This window comes from Aulonocara sp. 'chitande type north' Nkhata Bay, linkage group LG2, assembly GCF_057382095.1.
Source record: "Aulonocara sp. 'chitande type north' Nkhata Bay isolate Kocher_YH1m ecotype deep benthic linkage group LG2, A_spYH_male_GT1.1, whole genome shotgun sequence".
NCBI lineage: Eukaryota > Metazoa > Chordata > Actinopteri > Cichliformes > Cichlidae > Aulonocara > Aulonocara sp. 'chitande type north' Nkhata Bay.
This window is the reverse complement of record NC_141345.1, coordinates 5,531,307-5,549,040: the sequence shown is the minus strand read 5'-3', so window position 1 is coordinate 5,549,040 and position 17,734 is coordinate 5,531,307. Positions and strand designations below refer to the sequence as shown.

Genomic DNA, 17,734 nt, shown 5'->3' with positions numbered 1-17,734 from the left:
CTGTAGCATTTAAAGGTCCCAAAGTGTACCAGGAAAATATCCCCCGCACGATTACACCAGCAGCCTGAATTGTGAATGTGAGGGAGGATGGATCCATGCTTTCATGTTGTTCACTCCAGGCTGATATAAAAATGATATAACTAATACTACTTCTACTAATAATGACAATAACAACAAAATAATAATAATAATGTCAAAAATACCAGTAATAATAATAACAATAACAACATAAACAACAACATTACTACTAATAATAATAAAGATAAACAAATGTATTAAAAAATTAATAATGATAATAATAATAATAAAACTGATCATAACAGTAACAATATCAATCATAACAACAACAGTACTAACAACAATAATAACAATAACAATGAAGGTGTTGCTGCAGATCTGAGTCCCGACTCTGCTGCCTTTCTAGTGCGGCAAAGAAAGTAAGAAATAGAAAAAGAAAAACACAAATAAACTGAGTGTGAGGGTTTTTCTACAAGTTACACTGAATATTTGCACAGACATGCTGACTGTTTGCTGGGAGACGTCACCTGTCTTTTATAGAATAGCAGGTAAGCTGTTCTCTGCCGCTGCTCACACACAGACTCACACGTGGTCTGGCAGACCAACTCGTCATCGTACGTGAGCCGGCTGTCTGTGACGTCGTCTCTTCCGCTCATCTGGTGAACGCCGTCACAGACGTAATGTCCTGAGAGGAGAAGGCGCACTTATTAACGTCTCATAAACTTTCAAAGCTGACCTGCATTCAGCACATGTGTCTGAAAGCACCCACTCACCGCTGTAAGCTGAGGAGCCCAAACGACTGATCACGCTGACCAACAAATAGCGAGCAGTTTACTGGGAGAGGGCAGCGGCACCACCCGTTAGCTTAGAAATGGGCTCCATCCATACTTGAAATGAACGGTGTGCCTTTTCCCTTACCTCTTCAGTAAAGGCTGTGTCCTGGCTGATCACCAGCTGCTGTGTCAGAACAATGGGGCTGTTCTTCTTCTCCACGGTGAACGATGGAGTGAACGTAAACCACTTCAGCTGGAGGATCAGCACACTGAAAGAGATGAGACAAAGAGGAGAGGCTCAAAGGAAGACGCAAGGAGGACATGACATGAACAAAACTGACACCGACTGAACTGTGGTGGTTTGAGGCCTTTGGGGACCGATTTGAGGTTACTCACTTTGGCAGGTTCAAGAACAACAGCTCCTCTTTGATCTTCTTAGCTCCGCACTGGCATTCGTAGTCCAACAGGCCGCCCTGCAGCAGGGAGCAGGAGGAACAGGTGCATTAGAGTTAAACTCTTTTACAGATGAATTCACATATTCGTGGGAGCAAGCCTGTTCACAGAATAGAGTCTAAACGAGCTCTTACTTTCAGACTCCAGCCCCGCCCTTCAGCAGCTCCGCAGCATCCTGCTGGCTGGCACAACCTTGCCATTGGCTGCTGCCAGGGACTCAACAGGTTAGAACAAAAATATAAATATTATATCTGAGTTCTTATGTGGACCCGCCTTCCAGACACAACGTCACCTTCCATGAATGTCCACAGGTTAGCGGCCCTCGCTCTGCTGGTCCTCCAAAGTAAGAAAAAATGAGAAAAAATAAGGAGCAGACCAAGCAAAAGAGGGTATTTAAAGAGACAGTGCTCTTAAGGTGCATTTTTGGCGAGTTTTATTATCTAAATGTCATTGTGTCACTTTCTTATGAGGCTTCAGTGAACTGAAAAAGCTTCTGGGATGAGAAGCGAAACGTCTTCAAAAAAGTTAAAGAAGTCCGGTTGCTTTTTTCCCCCAAGCTCCTTAGAGTTCTCTGAAAATGGTCAGGTAGAAGGACTGGACTGAAAATGAGTAAAAAAGCAGCCAAAGCCCAAGGAAGTTGAAAGATTGGAAACTATTGCTGAGGTCATGTCAGTGTAAAAAGTTACCTACAAGTCTGGCACCTTGGAAGCAAAACATAAAGAAATAAGGTGTAAGGCCAAATGTTTGGTCCTGCAGCCAACCGGACCATGAAATATAGAGCACAGGTGAACAAAGTGAGGCAGCAGTTTGCTGATTTCCACCTTGTGCCTTTCATGTTGATCAGCTTAGTAGTTTGCCAGCTTTCTAGCTGTTAAAGACTTTTGGCGAGAGGTTATTCATATTTGAACTCTAATTGAACCCCTCTTTTTTACTGTTTTTTTGTTTGTTTGTTTTTGGGGGTTTTTGTTGTCTTAGATGGCCTGACTCAGCAGGTGGGGGCAGTTTCTGAGTTCACCTTCGTTCAAACAGTGCAGAAATGGTTTCGCTATGCTCCAGACCGGATGGGTGGTGCAGGACGCCCGATATCCAGCCCCGTCATGGAGTAAACTAAAAACAGTAAATAATACATTTAACAAACAAGCAAGCTCTAAATTTAAGCGGAGAGACTGCAGACATAGCCGCACCATTCCAGGGATTTTTGGTTAGCATGAGGGGTCTAGCCAGGACCCTTACTGGATACTGGGTGGGAATCGAACATGCGACTCCAAAGATGTGTAGTATTTCCACTACACTATCCAGCTGCGCTACACTATCCAACAAAAGAAGTTTTTAGAAAATTTGATAAAGTCTGATGCTTAATATTGTAGGGATATTAATCTCCCTATGATATTAATACGGATTAATAACACAGAGAAGTCATACTTCTGTTATGACAGAATTAATTGGGTAAATTATATTTACAATTGTAACATTGTAAACTTAATGTTATGATTTTACATTATATTAAATTGTAACATGATGTAAAATCGTAACATTGTAAACTTAACGTTACAATTTTACATTATGTTGCAATTTAACATAATGTGAAATTGTAACATTGTAAACATAATGTTACAATTGGAACATCAGTCCATCTATCCATGCATCTTCATCCGCTTTATCCGAGGCCGGGTCGCGGGGGCAGCAGCCTAAGCAAAGAGGCCCAGACCCAACACGCTGTGTACTCACCTTTGCTAAGTACATGTGAACAGATCTTGAATAAAAAAAACAAAACAAAACACACTTTTCTTTTCTGTTTTATTGAAAGCACTTTACAGAAAGTGTAATTGTTTGTAATGAAGAAAGAAGTAGGTAGGTTTGCATGTGTAATTAGTGTGTTATTGCAGAAGAAGCTTAATGTGTAGTTTGCAAAAACAATGGGAAAAAAAGGTGGCCGAAGAAGAAAAGATAAATGTCCTTTTTTTTAAGTATTCCCTTGGCCGGTCGTTTGGCTTATGACATGTGGCTGGGACTCTGCTACAGAACTCCGCCAGTTCGAACCCCCCACGAACTCAGTGCCACGGCCCTGCGCGGGGGGCGGGGAAACGCACTCGCATTTCCTTTTTGCTTTTTCCTGCTTGAGCCAAGTCCTCCGCCCGCTCTTCATCTCTCTCATTACCCCTTATTACCTTACACTCATGCCTTTGCCTTTCACCACTTCAAAACGAAGCCTACTTCAATATTACCTTCATATGCTCTCTTTGCTTTTGGCTTTCCTCATGCTGTGTACTCACCTTTGCTAAGTACATGTGAACAGATCTTGAATAAAAAAAACAAAACAAAACACTTTTCTTTTCTGTTTTATTGAAAGCACTTTACAGAAAGTGTAATTGTTTGTAATGAAGAAAGAAGTAGGTAGGTTTCCATGTGTAATTAGTGTGGTATTGCAGAAGAAGCTTAATGTGTACTTTGGAAAAACAATGGGGGAAAAAGCTGGCTGAAGAAGAAAAGATAAATGTCCTTTTTTTTCAAGCCTTCTCTGGCCAGCCGTTTCAGTGCCATGGCCCTTGCTTGGTGGGCGGGGAGACGTGCACTGGCGTTTCCTTTTTGCTTTTTCCTGCTCTCGCCAAGTCCTCCGCCCGCTCTACATCTCTCTTATTAGCTTTTATTACCCGAAAATCACAATCAAGAGATGTTGAATAAAAAAAAAGAAAAGAAAAGAAAAGCTACTTTTGTTTTGTGTTTTATTGAAAGCACTTTACAGAAAGTGTAATTGTTTGTGATGAAGAAAGAAGTAGGTAGGTTTGCATGTGTAATTAGTGTGTTATTGCAGAAGAAGCTTAATGTGTAGTTTGCAAAAACAATGGGAAAAAAAGGTGGCCGAAGAAGAAAAGATAAATGTCCTTTTTTTTAAGTATTCCCTCGGCCGGTCGTTTGGCTTATGACATGTGGCGGGGACTCTGCTACAGAACTCCGCCAGTTCGAACCCCCCACGAACTCACTGCCACGGCCCTGCGCGGGGGGCGGGGAGACGTGCCCCCCAAGGAGACCTGCTAGATTGTTCAGAAGGTTGTTCTCATCCATCCAGATGGAGGATCACTAACAGGAGCGTGGAAGACTCCAGAATCCACTCTGGCTGGAATCCGGTGGATATGCAGTGTGTACAGGTACAGGACCATTTAAACGGACAGCATTTATAGAATGACTATTAAAAGTCAGCGAGTGTCAGTAATGTTAATGTGGTTATGTTAGTAATACACCGAGTGCTAATATAAGAGCTTTAAGATGCATTTGTAGATATTATTACGTGTTTTACCGTCTTTATGGTGCTAGCTTAAAGTTACGGTGTAAACGTTAGCTTATATTGGAGGAAAGCTGTTACTGGTTAAACGATGTTAGCACAGAAATATTAGCTTCTGTCATGACTGATGAAGTTACTAGTTAATAAAGTTTTCAGTAAAGTGATTAATCGCAGCCACAGGTTGACAGCAAATATCTCGATTAGCTTCAGTGCATCTGTAATAAATATGTGCAAGTTTCAGTGCTTCGTTTAAACTGTATGATACTTATACTGACCCAGGGTCAGTGTAAAATACAATCCTAGCTGTGTGAACAAAGCCACTGTAAATTTAATCCTGCATGACAAACCTCAGGATGCAGGTTATTATTACTCTTTCCTGCTGGCACACCTGAGAGTCAGCTAGAAACTTATAGTGACGTGGACATCATGCAAAGACTGCCAGACTCTGTAATACTGCAAATGATCAGTGACTCAGGTTAACACTAAACTTCAAACGGTACCTCTGTGTGCTGAACATCTAGGATTGAGTCAGGCTGCATTGACTGTGGGACTTTAATGTGTTAAAAGCAGGTTGAAGACGGCTCAGAAACATTTGAAGATTAAAATTGAGCATTATGGCTGCTGGTGGTTTGTAATATCTACTCAGCTGTATTTTTGTTACTAATTTATGTTTGTTGTTGTTTAACACAGATTTCAGAAGAGCAAATATGCTTAATAGTTTAACTAGATTTCATTTGTCAGTGTTTGACTGCTGAGTCACCGGAAGAACTCATTTCATTCATTCTCCATATGATGTTAATTTACAGAAATGTTTCACAGGAACTGATTTCTCCCAAAGGTTGAACTAGTGTGTTTCCATAGATTACCTCTGTATGAATGTACTTCTTAAATGAAGGCAAGTGTTTGTCCTTTTTTGTTCCTCAGGTACAGTACGTGATATCAAGGGCAGGTGGTCAACACTGGGGACAAGAAGCAGACATACTTCCAAGAGGGAGCTGCAGTGAGGTCAGAGGTCAGAATCTGAAACAGCTCAGGTTTATATTTTAGAGGTTATAAAAAATCAAAATGTATTTATAAAGAAACCTTTAAATAATAGTCATAATTATGATTATTATAAGAAATATCAAACATTTAAGTGGATTTTCTGTTACACATATTGTGTTAGCCCTGCGATAAACTGACAGCCTGTCTTTGTCCTGTATCAGCTGGGATAGGCTTCATCCTCCCGCAACCTTGAATTGGATACATTTTATTCCAATTATGTAATCTGATCATTTACAAACTCAAGGTATCTAATCAAAATGTAAGTAATAATTATAAAATGGGAAAGCAGAAATAAGTGTGACATAAATGTAAATGTGTGAGCTGACATAGAGCTACATGCAGTCTGAAAAACCTTTGTTGTCAAGTTTGCAGGTATATCAGCACGAGACATTCTTACATAGAAGAGACATTAAAGTCTCTAACTCAGTGAAGCATTATTGGTCCCGTCTGTTTGGATAAATATAGTAAGTTGATGTATGTCCATTTATTGACACATTTTCTTAAGTGCTTATCCAGTTCAGGATCACAGTGGAGCTGCAGCTGGATATGTTCACTAAATAAACCTTACAAAAGTTAACAATAAACCTGCATCCATGTACGTTGTTGTCCACAGGATGAGAAAATCAAACTGGAACACTGTGGAACATGTTAATAAATGTTTGTGTGTTTATGCCTGTGTCTTTCACAGGAGGCGCTGGAAGGTTTCCCTAATAGTTCCTGGTGAATCAAAGCAGAACCATAAAGGTTGCTGGACTGCATGATGGCCTTACCCCTGAGCAGTCATCCTGTTAAAGGATGAACCAGTTAGAAGCTGTTTTCAAAGTAGCTGAGCAGATTTCATCTCAAGTAAGCGATTAACTGTTTGTTCATCTGTTCCGCCACTTAAAGAGCATTTAAGGACGTCTTTTGAGTGTCCAGTTGAATTAATTCTACTGGCTCTCATGGTCATTTGTTATTATAGTCATATTTTTCATGTTCATCCAGCTATTTAGTAAATTCTATCTATTTAGTAATATCCGTCAGCTATAAAATGTAATATAAATATAAAAATATCTAAATATCTCCTGCCCTTTATGTTTTAATGATGCAAGTCTGTTATCGTGTTACATTAGCATTCCTCACATATCAATGAGATGCTGTACAGTACAATCCTACTGACACAGCAGAGGGATAACGACAGCTATTCAACATCGTTACACGACACATTCGAGCTGCATGACGCAGACAAAGTGACTAAATCATCTTTTTGTGGTTTATTGTCTTCAAACCAGCAGACAAAGCCGATGGCAGAAGATCATCACAGATTACAAGCCCCCACCACAGACCTGTGATAGCACTATCCCCCTGCTGAACGAGCTGAACACTTTCTTTGCTCGCTTTGAAGTCCAAAACAGCACCACTGCACAGAAGACCCCACCCCCTCCTGGTGACCAGGTGATGACTCTGTCACCGGACAGCGTGAGGAGATCCCTCAGCAGGATCAATGCACGTAAAGCTCCGGGTCCTGACAACATTCCTGGTCGTGTACTGAGAGACTGTGCAGTGGAACTCACTGATGTCTTCACAGACATCTTCAACATATCACTCATCCAGGCTGTCGTCCCCACATGTTTTAAAGCCACCACAATCATTCCGGTTCCAAAAAAGTCATCTCCCTCCTGCTTTAATGACTACCGTCCTGTTGCACTTACTCCCATCCTGATGAAGTGCTTCGAACGACTAGTCATGCAACACATCAAGACTGTCCTGCCCCCCTCCCTGGATCCCTTCCAGTTTGCCTATCGGCCCAACCGCTCAACCGATGATGCCATCTCCACTGCACTCCACTCAGCACTCACACACCTGGACAAAAAAGACTCATATGTTCGAATGCTGTTCATAGATTTCAGTTCAGCATTCAACACCATAATCCCCCAACAGCTCATTCAGAAACTGGTCCAGCTGGGGCTCAACACCTCACTGTGCAACTGGCTGTTGGATTTCCTCACCGGAAGACCTCAAGCAGTACGGGTTGGCAGTAATACATCCAGCACCATCATTTTAAACACGGGGGCCCCGCAGGGATGTGTGCTGAGCCCCCTCCTCTTCACTCTGCTGACCCATGACTGCACTCCATCATACAGCTCCAACCTCTTCATCAAGTTTGCGGACGACACAACGGTGGTGGGTCTCATTAGCAACAGGGATGAGACCGACTACAGAAGTGAGGTGAGACGCCTGGCCACGTGGTGTGCTGACAACAATCTCTCTCTGAATGTGGAGAAGACGAAGGAGATTGTTGTGGACTTCAGGAGAATGCACACCCAACATGCTCCTCTGACCATTGACGGAGCGTCTGTGGAGAGAGTGAGCAACACCAAGTTCTTGGGTGTGCACATCACAGAGGATCTCTCCTGGACGTACAACACCACAGCACTGGCCAAGAAATCACAGCAGCGTCTCTTCTTTCTCCGCAAACTAAGAAGAGCAGGAGCTCCAGCCCCCATCATGTACACTTTCTACAGGGGCACCATCGAGAGCATCCTGTCGAGCTGCATCACTGTGTGGTTTGGAGCCTGCAATGCGTCCTGTCATAGAACCCTCCAACGCATAGTGAGAGCTGCAGAGAGGATCATTGGTGTCTCTCTCCCCTCCCTCCAGGACATTTACAGCACCCGTCTCACTAAAAAAGCCCTTTGCATAGCGGCTGATCCCACACACCCAATGCAAAGCTTCTTCAAGCTGCTGCCGTCGGGGAGGAGACTGCGGAGTCTCCAGGCCAGGACCAGCAGGCTGAAGGACAGCTTCATCCATCAGGCTGTCAGGAAGCTTAACTCCCTCCCGATTCTGCCCCCTCTCCCCTCTCTCCTCCACGGTCTCACTGAACTCTGTCACACACACACAAACACACACACTCTCTGACTCACTCACTGGCCTGCACCAGTTACCAGTCACTTTGTGGAGCATTGGACTGCCATTACCTCATAAGACTTTGTTGTTACACTTTCTCTTACTGTACATTACTAAATCTCCATTTGCACTATTTGCCTATTTGCACTACTCTGCCTGGTTTACACTCAATGTCACTTACCCATTATATTGTATATTATATAGCTTTCTTGTTATATGTAAAATTGTATTTATTTAAATTTTTACTTTTTAATTATTTTACTTGCATTTTTTAATCACTTTTATATTTAAATATATTTAAATGTTCATTTGCTATTTATCTAGGGATTGAAGAGTAACGCAATTTCTATTCTCCGTATGTCCTGTACATGTGGCAGAATCGACAAATAAAGTTGACTTTGACTTTGACTTTGACTTTTTTGACTTTGACTTTGATGTCAGAGAAGAACTTCAGGCCGTGGACTGAAAAGGTATTTTTTTCTTGTTATCAAAAGACATTTGGAGTGGCAGCTTCTACAACTGGTTGTGCTAAAGTAAAGCTTACAGTCTAAGAAATCACAGTGTTGATATTCAGCACAAAGAGAAAAGCTCACTTGTTTGAATTTATTTACAATCATAGTTTTATAAATTCTGACTGTAAACAGCTTTTACAGCTTTGATATTGTTTGACACTCGATATCAGGTGATAGGGTTTAATTTAAAGGTTTCTGTGTCCCAATGAGCCATTTACACTGATCAGTGTCAGTTTAACTGTAACACATTCATTATTTAGATTCAACAAAGAAATAACTGAATGTAAAAAATGGCAGCCCTCAGGCAGGTTTATAGAGATACATGCATGCATTATGAAATTTATGTATCCCAGATAATTGTTATTCATCTAGTCATGGCAGACCTACCTCTTCCTCCCAAGTTAACTGCAACCCAAAATAACTAGTGGGGCTATTTACACACTCACAACCAGTGTGGGGTAAAAAGAGCCACCAAAAAACTGTCAGCCACAGATGTGCTAGAAGAGTTAGAAGCTCTACTTATGGAGAAACTTTCTAAGTCTAACAGGGGACAGGAACTCCTGCCCAAGTAACATGATATAAGCCCACATACAGCCCAGCCATAAAGTGAACCAAGTTAAAGACAGCATGGGACCAAATGCATGTAACCAGCCTGCACCCACCTGACATTTCTTCCTCCTGAATTAAATGAATGAAGGGATGAAAGTTAAATGACTACAAACCTAAAGCCACTAGTTCCCACACTGGAGCTCCCTGACACTGTGTGTTAACTGTATTTAGCTTGTATCAACAGTTGTAACAGGCTAAGCCACCTGAGACACTGCATTGAATTTGTTCCTGTCTTACTGGTTTCAGCTGACTGGTTTCAACTCAGATATTCTGCTTTTTCCTTTCAGTAGATCAAAGCAGCTCGTGCTCCTTCTGCTTCCAATTTAGAAGAAGAAGAAGAAGGCGAAGGCTTCAGCGAAGTGGCGTTCATGGTCTCAGTGAACAGTCACGGTCACACACTGCATGTGGTTTTAAAAGCAACATGTCTGTTCACCACAACAATGGAGATGTGTAATATTAGTGCAGCTATGGTTTGTTCTTGAACATCAGTTCTGTTTTCTACTTTGATCACTCAGACCAAAAAAGTGTTGTTTTCAGATTCTTTCTTTTAAATCTATAAAGCACCTGTTCATTTTTTTTATTACAATTAGTTTCACATAAATGTTAGTGTTTCCTTTTATGATCTTTTAATGCTTACACTACACTGTACATGAAATCAAACCTAATAATGAGGCAGATAACATTCCTGTTACGATCCAGACTAGTGGTCTTACTGGGGCCGGTGAACAGGACTGTAAGCTTGCCATTGTGCCAGTTAAAGTAAAATCAAAGAGAGGTCAAAGAATAGTGGAAACGTATGCCTTTCTGGACCAAGGGAGTTCAGCATCCTTTTGTACAGCGGGTCTTATGGACAAGCTGAATATTGCTGGGAGGAGGACAAAGATTCTCCTGCGCACCATGGGACAGGAGAAAGTGGTGGACAGTTTCATTGTACCTGAACTTGAAGTTGCTGGATTGGACAGTGACATGTACTGTGATATGCCTAACCTCTTCACTCAGCATAAAATGCCTGTAGATATTGGTAACATCTCAAATCAACAGGACCTGGTTGACTGGCCACATTTGAAGCATGTTCATTTGCCAGAAATTAAGGCCAATGTTGAGCTTTTGATTGGCATGAATATGCCCAGAGCTCTAGAACCTTTGGAGGTCATCCGGAGTGTAGGTGATGGACCCTTTGCCATTAGGACTGTGCTCGGCTGGACTGTGAATGGGCCACTTAATCGAGAATGCTGTGGAAGGCCAGGATGTTTGGCAACAGTTACCGCCAACAGAGTTTCTGCTGTCACACTGGACAAGCTATGGAAACAGCAGTTCAAGATGGATTTTCCTGAGAGCAGCAATGATGAACAGATGGGGCTGTCAAAGGAAGACTTGAAGTTCCTGGAATTGGCCAGCAAGATGGTGACTTTGGGGGATTGGCACTACAGCATTGCCCTGCCACTAAAAGACCGAGACATAAGAATGCCTGACAACTGTGCAATTGAGCAACGAGCCTTAGGTTTGAAGAAAAGGTTCATCAGAGATAAAGACTTTCATAAAGACTACACTGCCTTCATGACAGATCTTATATCTAGAGGATATGCAAAGAGAGTCCCAGTCACAGAATTAGAGCGCCAGAAATGGGGAAGGATTAAACGTAACTTTGTTCCTGGAGATGTGGTCCTTATAGTGGATGATTCTGCACCTCGTGGTTCTTGGCTCATTGGGAGAGTCACCGGAGCTGCACCAGATGAAAGGGGGCTTGTGCGTCAGGTCTGGATTAAGACCCCAACCAGCCATGTGTGCAGACCCATCACAAAGATATGCCTTCTTCAGGAGGCCTCTGACCCATGACTATGACATTTTTGACACAGTGTGACATAACTAACTTTGAATTGACTTTAATGTTATGAGATGTACATCAGACTGACTATATTTAGGCTAAGTGCTGGTAACCTCTGGCCTATGACTGACTGACCATGTGCAGACAGAAGAAAAGAAGAGAAGACATGAGAAAATAACTTTGGTGGACTTTTGAGTATGTTATGTTGTCTCACTGGGTGTCTGTGATATGATGAAGTGTGTGTTGTGAGTTATGGTGTTGGATGTGTAATTATTACTGTAAAAATGTAATAATTAGGGGCCGGAATGTTGTGGATAGGCGTAGCTTTGGGTCACGTGGTGTCAGTAATAGTGATTGCTATATCACCTGTTCACGGCCCGAGGGAAATTTTGTGAATGAGTGGGTGATGGGGGAAGTCGACTTTTGCTGACCGCTCAAGCGTCCCAAGGCGTTCCCAGGCCAGCCGAGAGATATAATCTCTCCAGCGTGTCCTGGGTCTGCCCCGGGGCCTGCTCCCGGTGGGACATGCCTGGAACACCTCACCCAGGAGGCGCCCAGGGGGCATCCTTGTCAGATGCCTGAACCACCTCAGCTGGCTCCTTTCGATGTGGAGCAGCAGCTGCTCTACTCTGAGCCCCTCCCGGACGGCCGAACTTCTCACCCTATCTCTAAGGGAGAGGCCAGCCACCCTTCGGAGGAAGCTCATTTCTGCCGCTTGTATACGCGATCTCGTTCTTTCGGTCACTACCCACAGCTCGTGGCCATAGGTGAGGGTAGGGATTGTAACATTGTAAACATAATACAATTTTACATTATGTTACTGTCAGAGTCGGACGGTGCCCCGACCGGTCGACCTGTGTGTGTGTGTTTTTTTGTTCTCCTCTCTCGCTCCGCTTTTTCTCCGCTGCGATTGTTACCTCCGACCCTAAGTGCTGCCACTCTGAGCTGCCTAATAAGCCTGGACGCGATCGAGACGGAGAGACGGAAGGGGACACTTCACTGATTCTAGGGAGTTTTGTGGACACACGAGGGGAGACGGGGAGAGGAGCACTGAAGGGACTTGCACTGTGGATAACTGTGGATTGATTTTGGCTTCACTGTAAATAAAGACACTGTTCAACTTAAACGAGAAGTCCGCCTCTAGGTTCGCTAACTCACCACCCTTAACAGCTACAATTTAACATCATGTAAAATTGTAACATCATGTTACAATTTACAAATTGTAACATGATGTTACAATTTTATATGATGTTAAACTGTAACATAATGTAAAATTGTAACATTATGTTTACAATGTTACAATTTAACATAATGTAAAATTGTAACATAATGCTTAACAGATAATGGTTATCCTCTTTTTATATCATACATCATTGTCTCTGTAGGAGGGTCTGGAGCACCCCCTGCTGAGCCGCTGGGTTCAGTACCTTGCAGGCAGGTCCGACGATGACTTCATCATCTCACCTGAGCTCAAAATTCTGGTGCGTGAAGGCGTCCCTCGGGAGTATCGGCAGAGAGTGTGGCGCTGTTTGGTCCGAGCCAGAACTTTGACAAGCCAAGAGTGCCACACGCAACGCTATCAGCAGGTACAGCTGTAGAGAGAGAGAGTGCTTTATCCGCACCTGAGCACAGGTGGCTCCTCCTTCTTCCTGTCGGGAATGCTGGCGAGCACTCAGTAATCCTGTTCTGTTTCCAGCTGTGTGAGAAGAGTCGGACAGCTCCTAATCCTGCCTCCAGGCAGGTCCAGCTGGACCTTCACCGAACCCTGACGACCAATCAGCACTTCTCCTCGCCGTCCAGCCCCGCCCTCCAGCCCTGCCCTCCAGCAGCTCCGCCGCATCCTTCTGGCCTTCTCCGGGCATAACCCTGCCATTGGCTACTGCCAGGTACTCAACAGGTCAGAACAAAAGTATAAATTTTATATCTGAGTTCTTATGTGGACCCGCCTTCCAGGCAGAACCTCACCTTCCATGAATGTCCACAGGTTAGCGGCCCTCGCTCTGCTGGTCCTCCAAAGTGACGAAGACGCCTTCTGGTGTCTGGTGGCAGTGGTGGAAGCCATCATGCCTCAGGACTACTACACCAAGAATCTGGTGGCCTCTCAGGTCAGCAGACACACTCACCTGCTTGCCTGCTGTGATCTGTTTTAGTGATCAGTGAGGCTGATCTCTGTGAGTCTTTGTGCTCAGGCGGACCAGCGCGTGCTGAAGGACTTCATGGCGGAGAAGCTTCCTCGCCTGGCATCTCACTTTGAGGATCACAACATTGACGTCTCTCTGGTCACCTTCAACTGGTTCCTGGTGGTTTTTGTGGAGAGTCTGCCCAGCGACATCCTGATGCCTCTGTGGGACGCCTTCCTGTATGAGGGTACCAAGGTACCATACACCCGAACACACCATGACAGAAATGCAGACAACACTTGAATGCACCACAGTAGTGTCCATGGAAACAAAAATGATTTTGTTTTCACCTTTAGATGTCTTTATTTACATTTTAGGAGTAATAAGACATTGTTTACTAAGCATGGGGAACTGTCATGTGACATGAAATAGGAGTGGGAAAGCAGATAATTCTAGTAACGACCTCACAGTCTACCACAAGCAGCGTAAATCCAGACGATGAGCGGGACAATGGCTTTGGGCTTGTTTCTGCAATGTGACAAATGCAGCACAGCTTTTACATCGTTTGTCTCAGGAAATAAAATCACAGTTCAGACACAGAAATATATACCACACAGGGATAAATGCTGACAACAGCTTCAGCCACGTAGATCCAACCCAAAAGTTTAATTTAAACTTAAAGCTCAACTACCAAGTAAGTTAATATTATCTGGCAACTGAGGAACCAAGTGGCTTATTGGAAATCGATCAGAGCTGTAATGAGTAAAGGGCCCAACTGCACCACAACTGAAAGAGTAATTTTATGACTCACCTCCTCAAAGTTTCCAATTAATTGTGTGGCGTGAGTGTCCTGTTATGAAATGCGTGTCTGTGCTGCAGGTGATCTTCAGATACACTCTGGCTCTGTTCAAATACAAAGAGGACGACATCCTGAAGATTCACGACAGCGTGGAGATCTACCAGTACCTACGCTTCTTCACAAAGACCGTCTCCAATGCCAGGTACGCACTCGCCTCCACCCGCCTTAATCTACGAGCTGTTACACTCTCAGAAGTGTAGCGGATGTAGCTGTTGAATCTTTGAGCTTCAAACCCTTTTTACCGAAATTTTGTGAGAAGTTTAAATTTCCCTGATCACAGTAACAACGATTTAAAGATTTTTAAGTATCTGCAGCTCTCGGATACATGTGGTCCAGTCAGTCCAGTATTTCCTGCTCAAACTGCAGTACCTGAAGTATCAAGCAGCATAAAACAGAAACACTCAAGCTGATCAGTTTCCAGTTCCTCTGTGTTGGTGATCGAGTCCTTTCCACCTGCGTGTGTCCATGCAGGAAGCTGACCAGCATCGCCTTCAACGACATGAACCCATTCCCCAGCCGGCTGCTGAGGAACCGGCGAGTGCTCCACCTGGAGCGCCTGCAGGCGGAGCTGCGTGAGCTGGAGGAGCAGCACAAGGAGTTCATCACCGAGAGCGTCGTACGGAAAGACAAAGAGCTCGACGTCATGGTGAGCGAGGATGACGAGGACCTCTGATCACACGGGACGCTTCAGCTGCTCACTTCGAGACGACGATGAGTTTTCCATGAGTTCAAGAGAATTTTACTAAACCGGCTGTTAACTGGTTTCCTTCACACCAAACACAGGATTGTGTCAGGTTCACCATCTCTACTAACACTACAAGGAAACAGACGCATACAGATTTAACTGCATCACATCTCTGAAACAAGCTTGCAGTAAACAAATGTGTACTGTGTTCACGTGTGTAATAAGTCAGGCTGCAGAAATGTGCAGATGTATTTCAGTGAATTCATTTGGATTAATATCTGATAGCTTATTTATTTCATTGCATCTTTTGCTTTATACCTAAAAATGCGTGACATTTCTAAATGTAGTCACATCCCTATGAAACATGGTTGATTATCACCTGTAGTCACAGCTGGTGATAAAGTAATTAAAATGTCCAGCTATTCAAAAATAGGGCATTCTGCACAATGAGTACTTTTTGGTACTTGAAGTATATTTTGATGCTGATGCTTCAGGGCATTGTGCTGCATTGTCGAAGCTCTCTGGGCTTCCGGTTAGAACGACCTCACAGTGTTTTATTTTGATCTGGTGTAAAGTGCATTGTGCAGAAATGACAGCATGATAGTCACATGATAAAACTGACTTTTCTTCTTTTTTTTAATTTTACTGGGTGTGCATCTTGTTCAAATGTCTTTTTCAGCATTTGTACATAAATATTCTGTATATAAATATTTGATTTTCATTTATTTTACAGAGTCCTTTATTTTGTTTCACAAATATGACATTCATGTCAAATGACATCTGCAGACTTTATAATGACCAGCAGGGGGCAGTGTATTGCAGTCTATGAGAACATTTACTGAGACCTGTTTCATGCACTAGTTTCATGTCTCATTGAATCCAACATGATGTTGATTTTGTAAATTAAGGTCACATCTTCATCACATCTAATTTCAAAACACTGATCAATTTTTTTTAAAAATGAATTCCATACCAATTGCAGGAATAAAATAGGAATAAATAACAAACGAGAAATACATACAAAACAAGAGAAAGGCACACATGAGAGAACAGGTCACATGACAGCACAGCATTATCTACCCACAATTTGAACTAAATAACAGATAGCACAGGCAATGAAAACAAACGGAAATCAGAATAAATTTAAAAACTTTTATTGATGTTAACTTGAAGTGCTGAATTAGCCCTGTTGTCAGTTCAAACCACTTCAATCTATAGCGCACTTTAAGGTCTTTAGACCTTAAAAAGTAATACACTGCAAGGTAAGCTTGCAGCATCTTACTTTAAGGTCAACTGTGAAACTTTGTGGAAAGCCTGAGACAAGTTGATGAGTCAGTGAAGCGCACTTCCTTCTGATGACGGCTATACTGAGGTGAGTTTTTAAGCATATCCTGAACTTTATTCATTATTAGACTTCTGACACCTGGCAAATAAACTCTCACGCGATATGAGAACATAACAGCAAAAAGCCAGTAGCTGGTACATGAATGGATAAAAATTGGATCCCTCTTAGATTGAATTGGTTGCCCTCTTATATTACGTTGTTTTGAACCTAACCGCATCCACTGAATTAATGCAGTTTTCAGGACAGTAAAAACAGAGAACTCTGATATACACAATTTCTGATTGCTGATAGTGTTTCTTAATGCAAAATGGGCTTCCATTTAAAATGCAATTGCTTTATGTTCGATCTTTAGTGAAGAAGGGTCATTTTTGATTCTGTGGACAAGGGATGCAAATGGAATGTGAAGGCAACAGGTAGTAGGGTGAATTAGGGTTTCGTGTGGTCTTCAGTGCATGAATTTTATTGCCACTTTATTTCAACTTTTTATTAATGTACTCAAAAGAAAAACAAGAACCACAAAGGAGATTCTTGTGATTCTTGTTTGTGCTATCTGTTTGTGAAAGAAAGCACATTTTACCACATCATACTGTGTTTGCTGCCATTTATTTTACTCGTCCTGCCTGAGTGTCTGGGCTGCGTTTGTCTGTGCACCTTTGTTCTGGCCTTCTGCTGATGGGTTTCACATGCTGGGCTTTCCCTCTTGGTCCACACCCAGCAGCCTGCTGCTGACCACACACAGCCTACAAACTGATCCATCCATGCATCCATCCATGCATGCATGGCCTGGTTATTGTTGAGTTATCACCTCCAGCTCCTTGCTCATAACCAGGTAGATACTGGGCTGGGCCTGATCTCTGAGCTCAATAACAATGACAAAAATGCCAAACACTTTACTCTTCATGGTAAAAAATGTTTATAATACAGTAAAAACTGGATGTAGCCAAAATCAGTGTTTTATATACAGTGTAAGTGAACAACATTGCTACACTGCTGGTGTTTGATTGATAGAGGCTTTCTTTATAAGAACTATGATATCATTTCTTTTGCTGATTAACAGTTTTTATATAATTTTTATATCATATATAGCTTTCAAGAAGCCAAAGATCACTGGACGAAAAGACTACAGACCTGTGGCTCTGACATCTGGTCAGGAAGTCTTTTGAGCGCCTGGTTCTCTCCTATCTTAAGACCCTCACGGCCCCCCTCCTGGACCCCCTGCAGTTTGCATACAGAGCCAACAGGTCTGTAGACGATGCCATCAGCATGGCCCTACACTTTGTCCTGCAGAATCTATGCTAGGATCCTGTTTGTGGACTTCAGCT

At 42.8% G+C, this 17,734-nt stretch overlaps 1 pseudogene; it reads left to right on the top strand.

The window, feature by feature from the left end:
* The first annotated feature begins 6,068 nt into the window (after window positions 1-6,068).
* LOC147337340 (uncharacterized) lies at window positions 6,069-15,055 on the top strand (annotated as a pseudogene).
* Window positions 15,056-17,734: the final 2,679 nt, after the last annotated feature.